The sequence below is a fragment of the Pleurodeles waltl genome, chromosome 12 (assembly GCF_031143425.1).
Source record: "Pleurodeles waltl isolate 20211129_DDA chromosome 12, aPleWal1.hap1.20221129, whole genome shotgun sequence".
Taxonomy (NCBI): Eukaryota; Metazoa; Chordata; class Amphibia; order Caudata; family Salamandridae; genus Pleurodeles; species Pleurodeles waltl.
The window spans coordinates 152016559-152031741 of NC_090451.1; positions in this window are offsets into that span (position 1 = coordinate 152016559).

Genomic DNA, 15183 nt, shown 5'->3' on the forward strand with positions numbered 1-15183 from the left:
TACTATTGCTGATGGAGGCCCCACTAATTTCCCTTATGGCTGCTCCATCTGTGTCTATTTTGCCCCAATGCCCCTGGCGACTGTGCTCTGTGTCTTTGCATTACTCATAGTGTATCCACCCTGCTCTCTGCAACTTCCTCAGAGAATCCCTGGAGGAATCAGGCAGAGACGCGGCCCTCCCGGCGTCCAGCGCCAGTATGACATACATATCCTCCCTTTGTGTCTGCCTCCACGTGTCCCTATGTCCAGTATGGACATTTCCCACCCTCCTATTTCCGAAACCTGTTCCTGGTCATTATCTGCTAAACCTATTCTGGAGCTGCTTGCCACCCCTCTTCTCTACCCACATCTCTCCCCTTTGCAAAGCCTGTGCCCTCCTCACTTGGGCTCCTCTTGCTGCTGCCCATCAGCATCACCCCTACCATGCCCCCCTCCAGACCTCTTCCCTTTGATGTTTTAGATTGGGGTTGAGTATGCCACCCCCTCGGAGGCCCTCCTCATCGGCCTCGTCGTTCCCCTGCTGAACATGCCCACCTCCATGTTGTCGGAAAGCAGGTTTTTTCGGCCTGCTTCCCTAAACAAGCACATTGCCTCTGCCACACATGGATCACCATAAACAAATGACCGGCCTAGTATACTACCAGCCACCATGTCACCTTTTTCCTAAAATGTGGCTGGTAGTCCAAAATTCCACTATTTACTCTCTCGCTGCCACCTCACCCTAGTAGCCTAGCGCAACTTTGCTTACGTTTCCCTGGGCTGTACCAACAGCCCAAAATAACATTAAGGACAGACCTTCCCTTGTCAAATGTCTCCCAAGCAGCTATTATCATTTTATAAAAAATAGTTCAACTGGGGACACAAATATTTGATTATGCTGCTCAAATGGTAAAAAGAAAAAACAGTAAACACGTATATTACTAGACAGTAAAAAATCGAGGTATGCACCCAAGCACATTACAAAACTTATTCCTTTAAAGCACAGTGGATTAAGTGATTTGCCCAGAATCACAGCATATCGAGTGAATGCCAGGTAACCTAACATGGTTTCCCTTTTCCAAAATCCGCAGCTCTAGCTGTTAGCCCACAACTCCTTCCACAAAAATGGCTGCAAACCCCATTTTTAGGTTTCACCTGTACAGCTCTTGCGAAATCCTTTCTATTTGAAAAAAAATAATCTTAAAAGGACTTACAGTAGAGGTGGAAAGAAGTGGCAGAGTTTCATTCAGCGGAATTACATTGAAATTCTGAGAGTCTGTAGAATTCCACCAAGGGGCAGAGTGGGCATTGCAATGCGCAAAGCATACTCCTCAGTGCCCTTGCATAAGTATACAAGGGCGGTGAGGGGCATCCACTCCGGTGTATACCACTCAGCGTCTTTACTTACTTATGTATGGGCACTGAGGGGTATGCACTGCCCTGCTGTGAAGTACATACCACTTGGTGCCCTTACATAAATATGCAAGGACAACGAGGGGTATCCACTCCAGTGCAGTGCATAACCCACAGTGCTCTTACAAACTTCAGCGCAATGAGTCATATGAGCTGCACTGAGCTGTACATACCCCTTGGTGCCGTTACACACGTATGTAGGAGCACCAAGGGGTATGCACTACAGGACATTTACCTCTTCATAAGGCTGCCCATTACTTAACATTACTTACAAATGGCTATCTCTCACTTGCTCTTACATGTTGCACTGCAGCGCAGGCTGCTGTGCAACATGTCTTAAAGTTTTTTTTAAAGTGCAATGGGGGGTCAGTGCGGGTCACGTCATAGTGCTTTTCTTTTTTTTTTAAGCCATTTTGCACAGCAGTCCATGCTGCTGTGCAACATATAAAAACCACTGACAAAGCCAATAGTTTTTTCATAGGTGAAACCTATTGGCTTTGCCAATTCTTGTAGTATGTTATCTCAGTATGCACATCAAGGGCCTAATTACAAGTTGAGGTGTTATTTATCGCCCCTGATAAATAACAATACCATAGTGTACATTATGTACTGGGCGCAATAAATAACAGCTAATGTAAGTTTATGGTGAATAACGTGAAGTTTGGTCTTTAATGCACCAAAATCCACATGATATGGTAAATACTGTATGTTTTACCCTGCTCAATTCAGATGATTTGACCTGCCGAAATGTAATGAATGTCGGGTTATTCAATGCATTCAATAATTATCAGCTGTGTTGAGTAAAACCAAGCTTGTAATTCCAAACTGTGAGTAAACAGGGATTTAAGCACGGACAGAATTTAACAAGCCACTCAGGATCAGGCCCCAAGAGGGATAATCTGGCAAAAAAAGTAATCTCAAGACTGTGGGTAAATGGTATCTGTAGGATACCGGAGTATTGCTAAGCTCATTATTAGTGAACCACTTATAATAAGATGGTTTGACTTCTCCATAAACCTTGGTTTATACTTTCTTTTTCTTAAGTGACTGTTTTTTGCTGTTGAAAGGTGAGCCAAGGCTTCAGGGCTTCGTGGCAGCCAAGAACAGGCATGGTGCGACTCTCTCCCACTGCCATTCTTCCAATGTCTTCCTCAGACATAGCATAACTTGTATAATTATTGCACACACTCATCCTTGGATTTCTTTGCCCTGAATAACTGATGTCTTACCAAAATCAGTGTCTCTCATTTTTTCATCTGGAGAAGATGAAAGACTGAGTCTGTGACGAAGGGACAAAAAAGATCCACTAAATCACTGAGGCAGAAGAACAGACTCTGGGTGTTGCATGGCTTCTAGTCCATGCATGAACTGCAGGTCCAAGTCTGCATAGCCTCATGCTGCAGGCCGTGCAAGGTCCCAGGTTTTACTGAACTCAGGCCCATATGCTGCAGCCTCTACTTCCTGGCTGTGATACAAGCCAAGAGCACTAGCTCTGCTGCACATTTTTGGTTTCTACCTGCATTGCATGTGCCTAGGTAATTGTCTTGCACTGTGGAGTTTCAGGTCATTTCATGGATATAATTTAGGATTGGCAGAGGTCACAACCGTGACCCTAGTTTGCCCTTGTGACTCCTAACACTGCCTTTGTATCCCCTGGTCTCAGAGATGACAAACGCAGAGTGAATAACAAAAAGGTAAGCAGTGTCCTGATAAGCAGGTTACTTTACGCAGCTCCCTACGGGACATTACACTTTCTGTTCTGGTTCAGGGAGGACCTGGTCTAGCAGTTTGAGTTGGACTGTTGCCATTGGAACTGGGGCAAGGCTGATTTCCATATGGCTGGGTGCAAACTCAAGTGGCATGGTGGGAGAAAAACGAAAGACCGGAGTGTTGCCCGAGCAATTGAAACGTGCTTGAGATGAATTCATCATCACTCTGTTGTTGCAGTTTCCACCCTAAATGCAATGAGTGCCCAGATGTGGATCCTGTGCTCACTGTGCCACTAGACTCAAGCTACACCTGAGTGTAGAGTCACAATCAGGGCAATAAATCTGCCTTGGGTGTTCATGGAGAGCCTGGCCTGGCCGTTTGGGCTGGACTTCTCCTAATGGGACAGGGTCAAGGCAGATTAGTATTTAACTGGGTTCAACTTGAGGTAGCATGATGGGTGAAAAACGATGGACTGGAGTGCAGCCAGAGTGATTGAGATTAATTCAAGCATTCATTCCATCCATCACTTTGTTGTTATTGCAGTATGAGGAAGCAAAATGTTAATGACTGTTGAGCAGACTGATGGGTGGAGCAAGCTGATTCAAAGGCCATCTATGATTGTATAAATAATTATTTTTTTCACTATATGATGATGGGGAACTACTACAGCACTCTCAAGGCCACACTTAATGATGTATTTAAAAAAATAAAATAGTCCTATACATTTCCTGAGTGTGATAGGTCCTTACAAGTGACGATAAATCAAAACTGGTTAACGAATGGTAATCAGCAAATTAAGCCAGTAAGGTAGTTCATATTCAGTATATGGTCTATATTGATTAATACAGGATGACATGACCACTACTGTTTTTTTGTAATCTGCTTTTTATGAATCTCCTAGTGATTAATCTATTGTTTTCTCTTCGAACAATACCCTAGGCTTTGGTGACTAAAAAATGGTTTGATGTTAACCGGATATGGTTCATATTGTGTCACTTTCTGGGATTCAGGTTCAAAAGTCATAATGTCACTTCTGCTCCCCTGGCATGCTGTAGAATCAGCAGCACCCATGGGTCACTTGCCGTGCTGCACACGCTCAGATCAATGGGTGAAGTGTTGTCTCAAGCTTTCAGCTGTGATGCATAGTTTCTATGTTGGTCGATGTGCACCATACTGTGAGGCAGCACTTAACTATTAGGGCCCTGTGCTGCAAGTGTAAAGTGCCATCCAGCCTCTACCATAATTTGTCACCACCTTTCCACTCCAAGGGCCGGGTGTGCCCAGAGGTTATAAATAAATGAGCAAGTGGTTGTTTGAGCCACTGCTGCCACTGTTACCCAGTGTGTGTGTGTGTGTGTGTGTGTGTGTGTCCATTTACTCTGCACCCTCATCCTAAAGCATTTCTGCCATATGACCCCTAGGCCTCAGACATCACACTGGTGATGAGGCTGATGACTACACCATGCGTGCAGCGTGCCCGCACCCCACGATCACTCTGGACGGTGTGCACCAAAGCGTGTTACCTGGCAGTGAAGTCTGCAAAGCTCCCCAGCAATTTGGCCGGCGATGGAACCAAATGCATCATAGCCAGTGAGTATTCCCCCCTTTGGATCTGCTACAGCTCTCGTCCCCATTAGAGACCACACTCGCCGTCGCTGTATGCCAGGCCCTTGCCTGTGAGTGGTGTGCTCCACAGTACATGTTACTTGTGGTCACAGCACCACCTAGTAGCCAACACGCTCACCGCACCCTGGGCCACAGCAATACTGTGAGGAGACCTGAAGCAAGTGTGTGAGTGGCAACACCGTGTACCAATGGCTGGAACGGCTTGAAACTGAGACACGTGCATGTCTGGGGGCATCCTAAAGATTTTGCCAATCATACAGGCAGTGGAGTGGGCCACGTGTGGTGGCCTTGATTTAAATACTCTGGGAACATTGGAGACATCATGGGGAAAAAAAAATACTAAAACAAAAGGTTATTTGTCGGAACCACAGGTGCCTAGACCACCCGAGGCACAACAACGAGGACGGAACAACAACCTCGGTCTAACCACTAATGCTTTTACCACAAATGCATTTACAGAGATTTTACCGTTGTAAACGCATTCCTGGTAAAGGCATTAGCAATCAGCATGCACAATCCAGCATGCTTCCATAGACCCCACCCCCAAAAATTACTGCCACCCCCCCCATCCCCGCAACAACCCCAACCCCCCAAATTACCAGAACCCCAACCCCCCCTAAAACCTAAACCACCCCAGCCCCCCACCCCACCCCTTAAACCTAAACCCTGACCCCCCTAAACCCTTATCACCCCCAGCTCCCCACCCCACCCGACCCCAAAAATTAAAAATACCCTGAGTCCCCACCCCACCCCTAAAACCTAAACACCCCAACCCCCAACCCACCCCTTAAACCTAAACCCTGCCCCCCAAACCCTAATCACTCCGAGCTCCCCACCCTCCCTCACCCCCCCAAAAAACAGCCCCAGTCCAACTTACCTCCTCCTTCACCTCGCCCACTCTGACTCCCTTCTTCTGTACCTTAACCACGTATGTACGTTGTTCAGACATGCATGGTTAAGGTACCAAAACCAGGAAGTCTTGGAAAACGAAAGCGCTGTTTTGCTTTCGTTTTTCACAACTTCGTGGTTCCGGACTCGTTCTTCCGGGTGTTTCCCGAAAACAAATACAAAGGCACAACAAATGTAGATAGAGAAACAGGTAACAAGAATAATAAATTGAATTGTGAGAAGTAGTGCGGAAAAAAAAGAAAAAAAGCAGTGTACACATCAAGAAGAAAAAAATAAGAAAGGGGGAGAATGAATAGCCAACAACAACCAGCGTGCCAGCCTCCTGCTCCATATGTGCACGCCTCAGTAACACTGTTTAGCGAGCTATCTGACCCAACCCGTGGTGGCGTTCCTGGATCGGACACCTACAACACTATCTCTGTGCCAGCCGTGAGACCAATGGTGCCGTTAAGAGACACTGATAATGCACTTTAGAGGTGCAGAGTTCTACTCTACTGTTTGAGACCCTGCTAAACACAGGTGGGGATGCAGACTTCAACGATGCCGTAACGGCCCTGAACCAGCATTTCGACTCCCTGCCCAATTGTGATTATGAGTGCTTCAAATTACACCTAGCCAAGCAGGCAGATGCAGTCGACATGTTCTATGCATGCCTGAGAAAGCTGGCAAGCACATGCATGAATATCAACCAACCAGAGGAGATCCGTGACCAGAGAATACAAGGATGCAAGCCAGCGGTGCTCTGACGTCTAATCCTGAGGCAGCCAGGATCTCTTTGGACAAGCTATTCATTGTAGCCTGACCTCACGAGCTATCGAACAGCAGAGCTGAAGATATGGAAGCAGCTTTATGCAAAGGTGCGGTCGGGGGCAGACCCCAAAAGCATGAACGTAAAAGAGGAATGTGTTATGGCATTTCAAGAGCAACCACCACCTTCCCATCCAGCAGGTGCCCTGCAGCAGTCTGGGGGTGGGGGGGGGGGGATGTGGCAACTACAGACTAGTAAACGGGACCCCAAACATCTGCGCAGCAAGAGGGTGTACCTGCTCCAAATGTGGAAAAACAAACCACTTTGCACAGGTGTGTAGAAGCAGAAAGCAAGGATTCAATGCAGTGTACCCAAAGAAGACAGCCGAGGCCCTGTGACAGCTATCCCTCGACAAGCAGGCAGACAAAGAAGCGCCAAACCCGATGGGAAGTTGAAGAAGATGACGTGTTTTTAGTATCATTTTCTGTGAGGGAAGGCAACAGGAAAAGGCCACCTCCCTTGTGTACAGTTGAGATTGGAGGCACCACCATCGCTGCACTAATTGACACAAGAGCATCTGTCAATGCGACAGATTTGGTGCAATTCAGTCGAGCCAAACCATGCCTGGCATTATCAACAAGCAAACCTCAAATATGTACATATCGCAACACCAAGCCCCTGCCTTTCAAAGGGATGATGGAAGTAGATGTTGTGAGGTAAGTCCATTTGACCGGGGCAAAGTTCCACATCACCAAAGGCAACAAAGGCATGCTGCTGCGGTGCCATATGGCTGAAGACCTAGTGTTAGTGTTCTTCACTAAACAGGTGCACGAGTCAAACGCCAATGCAATGCTAGCCGAGTTTCCCAAGTTGTTCGCCGGACTTGGAAAACTGAAGGTGACGCAGATCCGATTACACATCGACAACTTTATAAGGCTGATAGCATTAGAACATAGGAGGGTCTCCTTTCAATTGTGGCCGCAAGTGGAACAGGAATTACGGAGCGTAGAACGGAAGGAGGTCATCAAGAAGGTGACCGGCCTCACACTGTGGTTATCCCTGTTAATTATTTCACCCACTCGTGATTGGTGAACGTGTGCTTTATAAGTTCAGACAACATAACACACTCAAGCTGAACCAGCTGGGAGCGATCAGGCTGTGCCCTGTTCCCAAACCAGGCCATCTGGAGGGAGCGGCTCTTCACGCCAACAATGGATGACATTGTGGAGGATCTGAATGGTGCAAAATGGTTCTTGAAACTAGACCTAAACGCTGGGATAGAGCTTGAACCGGCCAGCCGCTACATCATGACAGTTTACACGCATGGGGGCTTTAGGCTGTATCGAAGGCTAAACTTTGGCATCTCGTCCACTGCAGAGGTATTCCAAAACACAATCAAGGAAACCCTCCTTGAGCTGATATGGGTGATCAACATATGTGACGACATCTTGATTTTCTCAGACAATCTCAAAGAACACCCCATGAAACTAAGAGCCACCCTGCAATGGCTGGCGGATTGCAGCCTGACACTGCATCAACAGAAAATGTACTTTGTATCAAGGCTTCATAGAGTTCTTCGGCTATATATTCTCACAAGATGACTTAAGGGTGGACCCAAAGAAAGCAGATGCCATCAAGAATGCATCCATACCCCAGAATCCAAAAGAAGTAAGGAGCTTCCTAGTTACAGCAACATATTGCGGGAGGTTCATCCTGAACCTGGCCATCCTGTTGGAGCCACTAATGACATTGAGAAAGACGAACACCCATTGGGAGTGGGGCCGAGAGGATGATAAATCATTCCGCAAGGTGAAGGGAGTCCTCCTTAATGAAGCCACCATGGTGTACTTCAACCTGCAGAGACGAACAGAGCTAATGGTCGATGCCAGCCTGGTAGGGCTAGAAGGGCATTCCTGAAAGAGAAGGCGGACGGACTGTGGGTTCCCATTGCATATGCCAGCCGGGCACTTTCCAAAACGGAGACCAGGTACACTCAGATTGAACGACACGCCATGTCCAGCTGTAGCACTGTGATCAGCGGTTGAGGGTGGTCACGGACAATAAGCCACTGATCCCACTTTTCACAAGGTCAACACGACTGGTGCCTCTAAGGATCGAAAGGTGGGCCATGCAGTTACAGCCATACTCTTTTGAGCTCATCTACCATCCAGAGGCCAACAACCCGGCTGACTACCTGTCGAGGCACCCTTCAGCTCCCGAAGGAAACGGCAGATGGAAGACAATGAAGGAGCAGAGGATTTTGAGTGAATGATCTGCATGAAGCATGCCCCAAATCCCTCACCATTCAAGAAATTCAAGAAACGACTGATGGAACCAAGTCGTCTCCCGAGCAAAGGCGGTCCAGGCCCAGAGACAGTGGAAACATTTCCCTGATGGATCCCGGTCACTGTCGCACGCAGAGCAAAAAACAAGGAACCAGGTATAGTGAGTGTGGGACGAGCTAAGTGAAAGCAATGAGGGACTGCTGCTGAGGGGCCAACAAATAGTGATGCCACAAAGTCTGTGGGCCAGGGTGATTGATCTAGCACACCAGGACCACCAAAGCAGTCATGATAAAGGTGAGCCTACGCAACAGGTGTGGTTCCCAGGGGTGAACACTCAAGTGAATGAGAGAGTGCGATGCTGCCATTCATGCACCATCACCAGTGGGGACTTACCTCCAGCCCCAGTGATAACAGAAGAACCTAAACCCCTGGTCGTAAGTGAGCATGGGTTTTGGGAGTTTCCTTGATGGGCATCTAACAGTAGTGCTTACAAACTCTGACGCCAAATTCCCCATGGTGGAACTGGCACAGTCAACAGCGTTTTCAAGAATGAACCCTATGTTGGAGAAAATATTCCCCCTGATCGGCCTGCCCAAGGAAATCAAGTCGGACAATGGTCCTCCATTTCAGGGGCAGGAGTTCCAGGATTACCTATTATCTCTTGCCATCCACCACAGGTAAGTGACTCCCTCAGCGGCTTCATGCAAGCGGGGAGGTCAATAGAATCATGAGAACTTTGATTTGTGCATTAAGGATAGGCGTTGATCAGGAAGAAGATGCTGAGTGCTGTCTGCATCAGTTCCTAGTAGCCTACAGACAGACCCTGACAGCACCACCAATTGTGCCCCGGCAGACCTCCTCTTTCAAAGTCCCTCGAGAGACAGCATCCTGGCAGGTCCTGAGTGGCAATCCACTGTTCTGGAGATTCTGGCGACACAAGAGAAAAGGACAACCACCAATGACAAATCCAGTCTTGAAAGAAAAGCAATGATCCTGACCCTCCAGATAGGAAACAATGTCATCATGACAGACCGCACCCAGGGTGGAAATTCCATACTCACTTTGAAGTGGAGACATGGCAAGTTGTGAAAGTCAACGGCACTGTGGTCACCATGCAGCGAGGATGCTACACTGCAGTGCGAAATGTCATGGTTCAAGAAAACCTACGGCCCCGCCAGTGAGTTGGATGAGGGATTTCATGAAGCAGGTGGCACCCACAAAGAGGGACCTTTCATGCCAGTATCAAACAGAGCGAATACCCCAGCAGGTGTATCTAGCTCCCTGGCCTGTCCGCCCCCGGGTGATCAACACCAACCAAGAGCGAAGAGTCATCTGAATCCCCACCTGTGGAAACCTGAGATACACCAAACCTAGTGAGCAAAGGTGAAGAAGGTATCCTGAGTCAGAGTATGATCTCTGCCCAAACACCACTCCCAGTCTGAGAGATCATGTGTGTCTATTATGGGCAGTGAAACGACCCACCACAGTCTAATAAAAGTTGGACGAGATATAGAGTGCCACCCAACCTATACCACACTTTGGCCCTCATTACAACCCTGGCGGTCAGTAATAAAGCGGCGCTAATACCACCAACAGGCCGGCAGTAAAAGAAAATGGAATAATGACCACGGTGAAACCGCCAACACCGACAGCCACTTTAACACTCCGCCCACCACGGTAGTAGCAACAAGCACTGCGGCGGTAACCACCAACAGCCAGGTGGAAGACAATGTACCGCCCACCCTATTACAACAAGCCAATCCGCCACCTTTTCCGGGGCAGTACTAACGCCATCAAAAGCATGGCGGAAACAGTACACAGAAGGGAAATGACTCACCTCTGGACAATCAGGGAACAACCACGATGCCATGGAGCCCGAACTACAGGTGTTACCCATGCTAGTCTACCTCCTCCTACACCAGGAATACCAATGCCGGCGAAGACGACCACGGTGAGTACCGCACCTAGCACACGGGTGAGGAAGGAGGAAAAAGAGAGTGACACACATGCAACACGCAACTCCCCCACCCCAACACCATACACAAAAACAGATGCAATAACATTACATATACACCCCGTATCCCTCGGGAATAATGCAAGGACAAAAGGAATTGAATAAAGTGAGTGTAATAAGATAAAATAGTATAAATACGTGATTCAAAATCAAAACAGTATATACATATATACAAATGGAGGGAAACTGCCCAGTCCATAATTCCCGTGGGCCACAGGGCCATATCACATAGGCCCAGGCCCCACTGCTGGGGCATCAGGTCAAAAATACACAGGCACCTCAGGGGGACAGAGAAGTGGGGGCACCTCAGCTGGAAGATGGTACAACGCCACTGCTCCTGGAGGGGGCTACATGCCCACTGCTTGGTCCTGGAGAGTGCAAGGCCACAGTCTCTCTAGTGGGTGGTTTGCCCACTGCGTGGTCCTGGGGAGTGCAAGGCCACAGTCTCTCAAGTGGGTGGTTTGCCCACGGCCTGGTCTTGGGGACTGCAAGACCACAGTCTCTGGAGTGGTTTCTCCACTGGTTCTGGAGGGGGCTTTGTGCCCAGTGTGCTTCATCCTGGAAAGGATGGGGTGAGTGGATAGCTTCTCCACTGGTTTTCGGAGGGGCCTTTGTGCCCAGTGTGCTTCATTCTGGCAAGGAGGGGGGAGTGGATGCATTCTTACACTGGTTCTGGAGGGGGCTTTGTGCCCAGTGGTGCAGCACTTGGGGAGTGCCAGGTCACAGTCCCTCACCTGGGTGTCAGACCCACGAGATTTGCAGTGGGCCAGATGCATGACACTCCATGGAGGCAGGACTCCAGTCCATCCACAGGCGGTTACGGCTGCACAGTGGTGGTAGTGTCAGTGCTGGTGGCGGTGCTGGCAGTGGTGGGGGGAGGCTCCAGCCCTTCCCGTGCAGCCTCAGACGGCTGCCCACTGGAGCTGCTGCTGCTGGCAATGGTGCTGACAGCGGTGCAGGTGGCAGTGCATGTGGCAGTGCTGGCAGTGGTGGGGGAGGCTCCAGCCCTTCCCCTGCAGCCTTGGACGGCTGAAGTGCCGTGGTTGGTGGTGTGTGCTCAGATCCAGCACCAGGCCCCCTATCCATCCTGCCTGCAGTTGCTGGCCCTTTGTCTTTGCCCTTGGCAGCTGGTGGTCCCTTCTTGCCCTTGCCAGCTGGTGGTGCCTCCTTGCCCTTGGTAGCTGGTGGTCCCTTCTTGCCCTCGCCAGCTGGTGGTGCCTCCTTGCCCTTGGTAGCTGGTGGTCCCTCCTTGCCCTTGCCAGCTGGTGGTGCCTCTTTGCCCTTGCCAGCTGGTGGTGCCTCCTTACCCTTGCCAGCTGGTGCAGGCACACTGCCAGTGCTGACGGGTGTCTCCTTGGAGCCTCTCACACCTGCAGTAGCTGCTGAAACTACAGTGGCCGTTGACTGGTTGGCTGAGGTGCTGGCCTGGATTCGTCCTACCCTGGCCCAAAATGAAGTACCGGGGGGGAGGAGGGGCAGGTAAGAGGTCAAGGGTGGAAAGAAAAAGCTTTTTATGGACACTGGGGCAGGAAGAGGGTGAAGGTTTGGAGTGGTGGTTGGAGGTGTCTGTCTGCTGTGTTTGGGTGCAGGTGCATGGGCTGGATGCTGTTGTGAGGTGGGTGGCTGTTGGGTGTCTCAGTGCTTGCGTTTGTGTACTTTGGGAGGAGGGGGCACAGACACAGTGGGAGAGGACACAGGGGAAGTGTACGTGAATGTGGGCTGGTGACTGCCAGTGATGAGTGTGTAGTGATAGGCGTGATGGTGATGGAGGTAGTGGATGGAGATGTAGTGCATGCAGGTGTGAGTGGAGATGCTACTGGGAGGAAGGTGGACGAGGTGGAGGAGGGGGACATAATGGAGGCAGTGGATGTTGGCATGTCTGATTCTGGATGGTGTTTGTGTGAGTGCCTGTGGGATGATGTGTGGTGCTTGTGTTTGCCTGAGCCACTCCTGTGTGTTGTCTTGGGTGCATGCTGGTCTGATGGTGTGCTTGGGATAAGCTGGGGTTGAGGAGAATGGGACTGGGTAGAGGAAGTTGAAGGGGGGAGGCTAGAGACAGGGACAATCGCTGCCATCAGGGAGGAGGCCAGAGCCTGGAATTATCTCTGTTGGGCTGCCACGCCAGAGTGAATGCCCTCCAGGAATGCATTTGTTTGTTGCAAATGCCCTGCCAGACCCCGGATGACATTCACAATGGTTTATTGCCCAACAGAGATGGGCCGCAGGAGGTCAATAGACTCCTCACTCAGGGCAGCAGGGCTGACTGGGGCAGGGCCTGAGGTGCCTGGGGCAAGGAGATGCCATCCCTCCTTGGTGAGCAGGCACGGAAAACACGCTGAGGGGCTGCTGGGAGGGCGGTGCTGGTACGGGGGTGGCGGTTGTACCTGTAGTTGGGGTGGGCACAGAGGTTTGGGCCACCCCCAGGGAGCTTCCATCGGAGGAGGTATCACTTTCAGAACTGTCCCCTCGAGACTCCGCCGTGGTGCTCTCCTCGCCTTCCGTCCCACTGGTGCCCTCACGGTCGGTGGATTCGGCCTCCAGGCCCAGGTGGGATGCAGCTCCCTCCATCGCTGGTGCCTCTGCTCCTCCACCAGATGATGCTGATGCACAGAAGGACAGGGTGACAAAACAAAAAGGGGGGGGGGGAGAGACAGAGGATACACTTGGTCAATGCCAGCAACAACACCACTGTTGGCGTACACAACACACAGAGGACAGCCCTATGCACTAGGCGATGCACTACGAGTCACAATGCTCAACCAGCCCCCCCTTTACACAAGGCCTTCACAGACAGCACTCCATGCATTCATGCCCCATGCATCATGCACACAGTGTACTCACCTGTTGGTCTGGAGACCCATTTAGCAATCGGTACTGGGGTAGGACCCCATCCACCAGTCTCTCCAACTCCTCCGATGTGAAGGCTGGGACCCTTTCCCCAGAGACTTGAACCATGGTCGCTTCCAGACACAGGTCACAGCAGCACTTGCAGTGTAGGTGGAGCAATGGCAGTTCAAGGTGGACAGTGTAACAGAGTGGGACACAAGGGTGACAATCGGGAGAGTCTTATTTCCTGGCGGGGGTCTTGGCAATGTTCTCTGGCTTCTGCCTGGATCGCAGGGACCGTTTGCATGGTGGTTCTCCTTCTGCAGGGGGTAGGGTGCTGGTGGCCTGTTGTTCCTGTGGCGGGGCCTCCTGTCCACTAGCGGCAGCGTAGGTGGAGGGCTGTTCATCGTTGTGGCTAGTGTCAGGGGCCCATTGGTGGGCCACTGCCTCCCTCACGGTGTTGGCCATGTCTGCCAGCACCCCAGCAATGGTGACCAGGGTGGTGTGGATGTCCCTCAGGTCCTCCCTGATCCCCAGGTATTGTCCCTCCTACAGCTGCTGGGTCTTCTGGAACTTGGCCAGTATCTGACCCATCGTCTCCTGGGAATGGTGGTATGCTCCCAGGATGTTGGTGAGTGCCTCCTGGAGAGTTGGTTCCCTGGGCTTGTCCTCCCCCTGTCGCACAGCAGTCCTCCCAGCTTCCATGTTGTCCTGTGCCTCTGTCCCCTTAACTATGTGCCCACTGCCACTGACCACAGGTCCCTGATCGTCCTGTGTTTGTGGGGTGTCCTGGGGTCCCTGTAGTGGTGGACACACTGCTGATTGAAGTGTCCTGGGGACAGAGGTATGGGCCCGCTGGGTGGGTGCTGTGGTGGTGTTTCCTGAGGGGGGGGCTCTGTGGTGGCATGGGACTGTGGCTGGGTAACTGACTGTCTGGAGGTCCCTGATGGGCCAGGTAGGTCATCCTGATCCAGACATGCAGAGCTGCTGTCATTACTGTGGGCCTCTTCTGTGGGGGGACTGGATGTTGCTGGCACCTCCTTTCTGGTGACGTTGTGTGGGGGACCTGTGGCGATGTAAATGCAGTGGTATAGTTTCTGCGTGTGTCATCTTGTGCATGGGTATGTTGCCTTCTATGGTTGATATTGCCATGGCCGATTGGCCTTAGTGAGAGTTATTTGGTGGGCCAGGTGATTGTCTCTAGTGTGCATGCAGTGGTGATGGTCGTCCATGCAGGTCTGTGAGTGGTGTCCATGCATTGGTATATCATGCAGGGCTTGGCATTGGGATGAGTGGGTTGTGATGGTGGGGTGTATGTGAGGTGGTGGACTGATGGGAGTGAGGGTGGGGGTTTGTGATGGCATGCAGGTGGGGGGTGAAAGTAGTAATGATTTGACATACCAGAGTCCAGTCCTCCAGCTACTCCTGCCAGGCCCTCAGGATGCAGTATTGTCAAGACTTACTCCTCCCATGTTGTTAGTTGTGGGGAAGGAGGTGGGGGTCCACGACCAGTCCTCTGTACAGCTATCTGGTGTCTTGCAACCACGGAACGCACCTTCCCCTGTAGGTCCTTCCACCTCTTCCTGATGTCACCCCTTGTTCTGGGGTGCTGTCCCACGGCGTTGACCCTGTCCACGATCCTCCGCCATAGCTCCATCTTCCTTGCAATGGAC